This window comes from Hemitrygon akajei, unplaced genomic scaffold (assembly GCF_048418815.1).
Source record: "Hemitrygon akajei unplaced genomic scaffold, sHemAka1.3 Scf000089, whole genome shotgun sequence".
NCBI classification, from domain to species: Eukaryota; Metazoa; Chordata; class Chondrichthyes; order Myliobatiformes; family Dasyatidae; genus Hemitrygon; species Hemitrygon akajei.
Genome location: NW_027331975.1, coordinates 2,903,237 through 2,912,889, shown reverse-complemented (window position 1 = coordinate 2,912,889; position 9,653 = coordinate 2,903,237). Strand labels below are relative to the sequence as shown.

The window sequence follows — 9,653 nt, the reverse complement described above, 5'->3', positions numbered from 1 at the left end:
ATACTCGCTGGAAATTAGAACACTGAGGTGGGATCTTATTGAAACGTATAAAATTCTAAAGGGATTGGACAGGCTAGATGCAGGAAGATTGTTTCTGATGTTGGGGGAGTCCAGAATGAGGGGTCACAGTTTAAGGACAAAGGAGAAGGCTTTTAGGACCAAGATGAGGAAAAACTTCTTCACACACAGAGTGGTGAATCTGTGGAATTCTCTGCCACAGGAAACAGTTGAGGCCGGTTCATTGGCTATATTTAAGAGGGAGTTAGATATGGCCCTTGTGGCTAAAGGGATCAGAGGTATGGAGAGAAAGCAGGCACAGGGTTCTGGGTTGGATGATCAGGCATGATCATACTGAATGGCGGTGCAGGCTCGAAGGCCCTAATTGCCTACTCCTGCACCTATTTTCTATGTTTCTATGTGTGGAAAATTAAAATCTCCCACAATCACAACCTTGTGCTTACTACAAATATCTGCTATCTCCTTACAAATTTCCTCCTCCAATTCTCACTCCCAATTAGGTGGTTTATAAGACACCCCTATAGGTGTTACTATACCTTCCCCATTCCTCAATTCCACCCAAATAGGCTCCCTAAATGAGCCCTGTAATCTGTCCTGTCAAAGCACCGCTGTAATATTTTCTCGGACAAGCATTGCAATACCTTCCCCTCTTGCCATTCTGATTCTGTCACACCAGAAGCAACAAAATATTGGAATATTTAGTTGCCAATCACACCCCTCCTGCAACCATGTTTCACTAATAGATACAACATCATCTTTCCAGTTATCAATCCATACTCTTAGCTCATCCACCTTTCTTACAATGCTTCTAACATTAAAATAGATGCATTCAAGAAACTTTCCACCTCTTCCTCTCTGTTTATCCCTAACAGTGCAAATAACTTTATTCTCTATTTTCTTGCCTTCTCCCCTACATCTTCAGTCTGAGCGCTCCTACATCAGGGAGGAAGTTCAAATCATCTGTGTGTTAAAAGTTTAGCCATCATAGTGACTGAAGGCAGCTGCAGGTTCATCATGAGGGACTGTTACTGTCAGATTCTGCAGTTCTTGCGGCTGCTCATCGCACCCAGGATTGAACCCTGGTCACTGAGCATTGGAGGAGTCTGTTCTGCTGATGTTAGCCTTAAACTAGACTGGTGTTTAATATTGTGGATCTGTGAAAGATGAATCAGTTCTGTATCAAATCCCGTGTCTCAGGTACTTACTGTCTCTACCACACTCACAATGTACACTAGAAAGGCCACTCAGCCCATCTGGTTCCTGCCCATGTTTCTGTTCCATATCAGTATATCAAAATCTCTCCCTGTCATTCCCCTCTCACTCTCCCTGAGATGACAGGTTGCAACTAGTCACCACTCCGTGGGATAGGAGATTTCCCGTGAATTTCATGGAAACATATAAATGCACAACACATTACAGATGCTTTGTCCCACATTGCCGTGCCGATCATGTAACTTACTCTAGAAACTGCTCAGAATTACTCAACCACAGAGCCACCTATTTTCCTGAGCTCCATGTACCTATCTGAGAGTCTCTTAAAAGACCTTATTGTATCCGCCTCTACCACCGTCGCTGGCGGTGCATTCCACACACACACCACTCTTTGCTTAAAAAAGTTAGCTCTAACATCTCCTCTGTCCCTACTTCCAAGAAGCTTAAACCTATTCCCCTCATGTTAGCCATTTCAGCCCTGGGAAAAAGCCTCTGGCTATCCACACGACCAATGCCTCTCATCATCTTATACATCTGCTTGATTTTCACCAGGCTGAATAAGAGGATCTCACTGTGGTTTTGATGTTCTCTCTCTCTCCCTCTCTCTCCTTGTGTCTGACGTCACAGCCCCGCCTCACTCAGGCACTTAAAGCGACACTCACAGTAAATGAACCCGCGGTCTCGCAACACAATGCACCTCTAAAGTCTGACAGCAGACCAGTGAGTAAATCTTCGATGGTGCAGAGTCAAAAACCAAAAAAGTTGCCAGCCTGAGTCAGGGCTTTGGGGCTCCAGAGAGAGATGTGGTCCAGAGTTTACCAGGAGGAGGAGGAATCAGACCAACAGGATGTGGCTACAAAAGAAAGATCAGAAACATTTGTAAACTGGTTGACCGATAAAAAGGTGGTTAATTTCAGGCAGCAAATGTGGAGAGGAATAAAAAGACAATGTTTAGGCCGAGCCCCTTCAGCATACCTAGCCTGTGTACTCCGCTGCTTAGTTGCTGCCTGAACTGCACAGTTCCTCCAGCATTGTGTGTGTGTGTGCGTCTCTGTATTTCCAGCAACTGCAGAATCTCCTGTGTTTTATATCTGCATTTTACTTTGGCATTAGATACACGTTGATATTGAGTATATTGCTTATGGGAGCCGCTTTCTGCGTTAAAACAGCTGCAGATTTTTCTATACACACGAAAAAAAATGAGGTATGGACAATGAACCGGTGCTTGCAGAAATGGTTAATGGCATCGTGATTACCCATAGGGCCATGCGTTAAGAATTTTGCCGGCGCTGAAGCACCGATGAAATGCGCCAGCATCAGGCTGAGGACGTCCCTGAGTTTCACGCCTTGAAAATGTCGGTTGCAGGTAAGAGCGATTCTCCGTGATTTTATCTTAAACACCGAATTCACAACAATTCCTGTGAAATCCGAACACCGTGGCCAACAATCCCGGGACAGTCCTGCTCTCATCCCTGTCTCTCAGCCCCACGATCCGTACACGGGCCCCGGGGAGCTTCCGGCTGATGAGGGAATGGGAACCGATGGATCTCTCAGACAGAGCTGAGCTCCAGCTATCTAAATGCAAGGATTAGCAACTCGGAGAAAGGGAACAAAATCTTTTACATCACCAGCTGAGAAAATCACCTTTCTTCTACCACCGATCACAAACAAGAGAAAATCTGCAGATGCTGGAAATCCAAGCAACACACACAAAATGCCAGCGAAATTCAGCATTAGTACTCTTTTCCATAGATGCTGCCTGGCCTGCTGAGTTCCTCCAGCATTTTGTGTCTGTTGCTTGTTCTACCACCTCTTGTTCTGGACTTTTTTACCCGTGAGAACATGTTTTGTCCCATTCTCTCTGAGTGCATTATGAAATCAAACACCTTTGTCCTGGGCAACAAGTAGCTTTCACATCACAAATGTGCCAGACTCCAATGAGACAGACTACTGCCCTTCCCTTCATATTTAGTGGCATTGCCATCACTGAGTTCACCACTGTCAGTTTTTGTCTGATGTGTGTATTGTGGCGATGCAAACATTGCTGGAGAATTGGGGGAGGCTTCAGGGGAATATAGAAACTGAGTTCACCACTGTAGTCATTGGCGGGGGGGGGGGGAGAGTTCAGGGGAAATATTTATGTAGAATACAGAAACTGGTGATACTTGAGTCCCCTGTGTGTATTGTGGTGTTGCAAAAGTTGCTGGAGAATTTGCAAGTGGGAAGAAGTGGAGTGATATTTGGAAATCTGACTTTTTAAAGCGTAACTTAGCAAGCAAACCACATATGGACAATATGCAAAATCTTTGGTGAGAAAATCCTTCATTACACATTACAGGCCTGCTACATAGGTTGTGTGAGAGTGCAGATGAACTGCATCGAACCCAGAGGAGATCAAAGTTCCTATTGACAGTGATTTGCTAGCTGTGAAAATGAATACCTCTCTATAAAAAAATTCACTGTGCACATCTTGTCACTGGGTAAAAAAAATGCACAGTGCAAGACTTATGTACACACTGGTTATTACAATTAGAGGGGGTATTGGAGGGAAGATGGGGAGACCTGTAGTGTCCCTGATGCCCTCACTTACAAGAAATGCATCCAGCTGCAGCTTGTAACCCTGCACTTTAAGGAGTTGGAACTTGAAACGCATATGGGGATTGATGGTCATTTCAGATACCAGCACTCTGCCCAGTCAGGAGATGATTTCTCTTCCAACTTGGGTTTAACCTCACTGTAACAGTGTGATACCAAATCAAACCTTGGCAACTCAAGTAATCTCATCTGAAATGTTGTCCTACACCCATTGATGGATTTTGTAAATCTTCTACAGGTTAAACACGAGAAGGAATTTGTCTCCAGGGATCCCAAACACAGCACGCCAGTTTTGTTGTCTCTGTCTAGATATTTAAGAAGTGGAGCAAGGGATTCAATCAACCATCCTTCCTGCTCAGACTGTGGGGAGGGATTCACTCTGTCATTTCAACTGAAGGTACATCAGCAAGTTCACACTGGGCGAGGCCATTCATCTGTTCTGTGTGTGAGAAAGGATTCTGCCGGGCATCCCACCTGTGGACCCAAGAGTCAGATCACACTGGGCAGAATTTCAGAGCCATCTGCTGAATTTCGGGGAAGGGATTCTCTCGATCATCTGACCTAATGGCACACCAATGTGTTCACACCAGGGGGCAGCCATTCACCTGCACAGTCTGCGGGAAGGGATTCACTCAGTCATCCACCCTACTGGTACATCAGCGAGTTCACACTGGGGAGAAGCCATTCACCTGCTCAGAATGTGGGAAGAGATTCACTCAGTCATCCACCCTACAGATTCATCAGCGAGTTCACACTGGGGAGAAGCCGTTCACCTGCTCAGTCTGTGGGAAGGGATTCACTCAGTCATCCAGCCTACTGAGTCATCAGCGAGTTCACACTGGGGAGAAGCCATTCACCTGCTCAGACTGTGGGAAGAGATTCACTCAGTCCTCCCACCTACTGAGTCATCAGCGAGTTCACACTGGGGAGAGGCCATTCACCTGCTCAGTCTGTGGGAAGGGATTCACTCATTCATCCCACCTACTGAGTCATCAGCGAGTTCACACTGGGGAGAAGCCGTTCACCTGCTCAGAATGTGGGAAGAGATTCACTCAGTCATCCCACCTACTGAGTCATCAGCGAGTTCACACTGGGGAGAAGCTGTTCACCTGCTCAGTCTGTGGGAAGGGATTCACTCGGTTAGCTAACCTACAGAGTCACCAGCGAGTTCACACTGGGGAGAAGCCATTCACCTGCTTAGAATGTGGGAAGGGTTTCACTCATTCATCCAGCCTTCTGAGTCATCAGCGAGTTCACACTGGGGAGAAGCCGTTCACCTGCTCAGAATGTGGGAAGAGATTCACTCAGTCATCCACCCTACAGATTCATCAGCGAGTTCACACTGGGGAGAAGCCGTTCACCTGCTCAGAATGTGGGAAGAGATTCACTCAGTCATCCACCCTACAGATTCATCAGCGAGTTCACACTGGGGAGAGGCCGTTCAGCTGCTCAGAATGTGGGAAGAGATTCACTCAGTCATCCCACCTACAGAATCATCAGCGAGTTCACACTGGGGAGAGGCCATTCACCTGCTCAGAATGTGGGAAGGGATTCACTCAGTCATCCAACCTACTGGTACATCAGCGAGTTTACACTGGGGAGAAGCCATTCACATGCTCAGAATGTGGGAAGGGATTCATACTGTCATTCTACCTACAGAGACACCAGCGAGTTCACACTGAGGAGAGGCCATTCACCTGCTCTGTCTGTGAGAAGTGATTCGCTCAGTCATCCAACCTACTGGTACATCAGTGAGTTCACACTGGGGAGAAGCCATTCACATGCTCAGAATGTGGGAAGGGATTCATACTGTCATTCTACCTACAGAGACACCAGCGAGTTCACACTGGGGAGAGGCCATTCACCTGCTCAGTCTGTGGGAAGGGATTCACTCAGTCATCTAACCTACTGGTACATCAGCGAGTTCACACTGGGGAGAAGCCGTTCACCTTTTCAGTCTGTGGGAAGCGATTCACTCAGTCACACCATCTGCAGAATCATCAGCAAGTTCACACTGGGGAAAAGCCGTTCACCTGCTTAGACTGTGGGATAGGATTCACTCAGTCATCACAACTACTGGCACACCAGTCAGTTCACAGTGGGGACTGGCCGTTGTTATGAATCCCTGGGTTTTGTTTGCTGTATACTGTTATTTTAAGAGAGAGAGAGATTAAGAAGGCGAATCAGTCTGACTTGCAGCTTGTTTACATCGCTCGCAGCTTGTTTAGTTTTAACCGAGGACAAAGCCACTCAGAGTCAGACGGAGACGAAGGAGGAAAAACTGAAGGATCGAAACCAGGGAACTAGTGGCCAAGGGTCACTGTTTAGAACTTTCCTATGCCCACAAGGTGGGTTAATTATCGATTCATGTACATAGAATGTGTGGTTGTCACCTTGTTTGATCCATAGGAGTGGATCGGATTTGGTGTATCCTGTGGAGACCCCTTATGTGTTAACCCTTGTCTGGCTGTGGTGTGGTAGTTCACTTGAAGACGATACACCTTCTGACAAGTCACTTTCGGTGAGAATTTGTATGTGGATTTGGAACGATGATGGATAAAATCTACAGCAACTGTTCTCTCGTTTTACCACCGTAGAACCTGTGGAATTCTACATATTTGCGTTCTCTCGCCATTTACCATGGATTACAAATCTCTCTCTCATCGTCTATTCTGTAGTTGAACGGAACTTTCATACTTTACCATCTCAAGACTCCAAGCCTTGTTTCCCCCGAGCTCAATAGTTTGGGAGTTACATTTACACACATCTATAAACTTAACACTGTTAACTTCTGTTTATCTTGTTTAAGTTGCAATATTACAAGTAGATTCTAATAAAGATAGATTTAACATCAAAACCAGACTCCAGGTGTAGTCTATTGCTGCTGGTTTGTTTCTAAAGCATTATGGTTTGTAAAAAATTTGGGGCGTGGGTCTGGGATATGAACAGATTTGGGGGCTATTGATCGATGAATTATCGATTTGATTGGGGAAATCCCTTTTCATTTATTTGTGTGGAAATCAGCAGCAGTGGAGATTTATAAATTTCTGGAAGCGCCAACCCCTGAGGCATTAGGAAAAGCCAAAAGGAATGAATTGCTGACTGTTGCTAATGGGCTGAATCTTAAGCAGGTAAGGGGGTGTGAAAGACGAGGGAAGCATAAAACTGGGAGAGGAGGTAAAGGTAAAACAATAGGGGTTATATTATAAAATATAGGCATCCACCCCCTTTTTCAGAGACTGTGATCCCTGTTTCAACCGGTAAAGATGTGCATTTCAATGTGTTCATCTCTCAGTCCTCGATTCTCTAAATGCAATGGTTATCACATTTGATTTTTCTTCATATGATGACCCAACCATTTCAGGGATCAGTCTATTGAAACTTCATTGCACTCTCTATAACAAATACTCTCTAACCACTTTGTTAATCCTCTGTGCAAAAAATGTCCATCTTCTGTAGCCCCAACCACTCACCTCCTACACCTGTCATTGGCCCCACTTGCAGGTCAACCGTCTGCCGGTGTTTCGCCCCCAACGTGAATCCCTCTGCTCGCCACCAGCGTGGGCTCAGACATTTCCACAGATTTCCACCGGGACAAACATCCTGTCCGCCCCCTCTCACACCATCTTTTTCCTTTCAATAAAATCCCTCCTCTCCCTCCCCAGGGAACTGGCATCAAACTGACGGGCCGAGCGGTCTCCTCCTACCTCTCGGCGACACATCAGACTCCAGCCACAGAAGACGCTTCACAAACCCCCCAACTTTCCTTGGAGGAAAATGGAAATAAATCAAAAAACGGACATTTACTCCGCATGATGTGGAGTTTGAGGCCGGAGCGGGAGGCGAACTCAGCGGGGGTAACGCCCTCTGGACTTGTCCACCTCTGCGACTGGTGGTAACAAGTGATTGACATCGCTTTGCACCAATGGGAATAGCGCAGCCCCTGAATCCTCTGTTGACAGCGGTGGGGGAGGGCTGGTCACGTGATTATTAGCCCAGCTATTAAACTGATAAAGCCCGAGCTCACCAGCGCATGGATGACGTAAGATGCTGTGCACGTAAGTGCAGATCCCGATGTGGGAAGCCCATGCGTGACGTCAGGCGCGACGGGGGTCTGTGTGACATTACCTGTGGGGATGCGCTCGCATTTAAATGCACCTTAATGTGTGTTTCTTATGATTTGAGAGGGACAACAACATTAATCACGGGTTTCATTACTGAATCCAGTGTTGTGAGATGTAAAGTCCCCTGTTTTGTGTCCGGCTGTGCCGTGTTGTTTGGGGGCTATTGATCGATTAATTATCGATTTGATTGGGGAAATCCCTTTTGATTTATTTGTGTGTGGAAATCAGCAGCAGTGGAGATTGATAAATTTCTGTAGGTTGGATGACTGAGTGAATCCCTTCCCACGTATTTCCTCATCCAGGTCATCCACTCTTGGTCTTCCTGGAATCATTCTTTGAAACTTCTCCGGACCCACTCCAATAAGAACACATCTTTTGCTCAGATAATAAGTCGGAAGTACAGGTCGGAATCTGCTCACCATACACCAACAGTGATCTGCCCAATGCGTTATAAAGCTATAGTATCGCATCCTTGCTCTTATATTGCTAACATTGCAGTTGTCATCCTTAATCAACTCAATCTGCAAGCAAACCTTTAGCGCCTCTTGCTCAAGGACTCACAAGCACTTATGCACCTCTAATTTTTTCAAGTTTCTCCCATTTATTTTTTTCCTACACCCAATTACTTCTACCAAATGTACATGACTTGCATACACTGTATTTCAACTGCTACTTTGCTGGCATTCTCCAGACCTATCGAAGTCCTTCTGCAGACTCCCGCTTTGCTCTAAACTACCTGTCCCGTACCTATCTTTGTATCAACTGCAATGTTCGTCACCAAGGTATCAATTCCGTCATCCATATCATTCAGATTTAACATGAAACGATGCGGTCTCAATACTGACCCCTGCAGAACAGCATTAGTTACACCAACAGCAAAACAGAATTGCCCACATTATTCTGACTCTTTCTCCCTTGTCAGTACAAGTTTCTTTCCTGTAATTCCATGAGCTGTGATCCTGTTCAGCAGCCTCACGTGCAGCACCTTAGAAACATAGAAAACCTGCAGCACGTTACAGGCCCTTTGGCTCACAAAGCGATGCCGAACATGTCCTTGCTCTAGAAATGCCAAGGGTTACCTACAGTTCTCTATTTTTCTCAGCTCCGTGTACCTATCCAGGACTCTCTTAAAAGACCCTGTCGTGTCCGCCTCCACCACCATTGCCGGCAGCCCATTCCAAGCACTCACCACTCTCTGTGTAAAAAACTTACCCCTGACATCTCCTCTGTACCTACTTCCAAGCATCTTCAAACTATGCCCTCTCGTGCTAGCAATTTCAGCCCTGGGAAAAAGCCTCGAACTATCCACACGATCAATGTCTCTCATTTTCTTGAACACCTCTATCAGGTCACCTGTCATCCTCCATCACTCCAAGGAGAAAAGGCAGAGTTCACTCAACCTATTCTCAAAAGGCATGCTCCCCAAATCAAACAACATCCTCGTAAATCTCCTCAGCACCCTTTCTATGGCTTCCACATCCTTCCTGTAGTTTGGCGACCAGAACTGAGCACAGTATTCCAAGTGGGGTCTGACCAAAGTCCTATATAGCTGCAACATTACATCTCGGCTTTTAAACTCAAGCCTGGGGTTGATTAAGGCCAATGCACAGTATGGTTTCTTAACCACAGAGTCAACCTACATAGCAGCTTTGAGTCTCCTATGGACTCTGTCCCCAAGATCCCTCTGTTCCTCCACACTGCCAA

General features: G+C 46.1%; 1 pseudogene; it reads left to right on the top strand.

The window, feature by feature from the left end:
* Positions 1 to 3,883: 3,883 nt before the first annotated feature.
* LOC140722796 (uncharacterized) lies at positions 3,884 to 7,724 on the top strand (annotated as a pseudogene).
* The last annotated feature ends 1,929 nt before the right edge of the window (positions 7,725 to 9,653 follow it).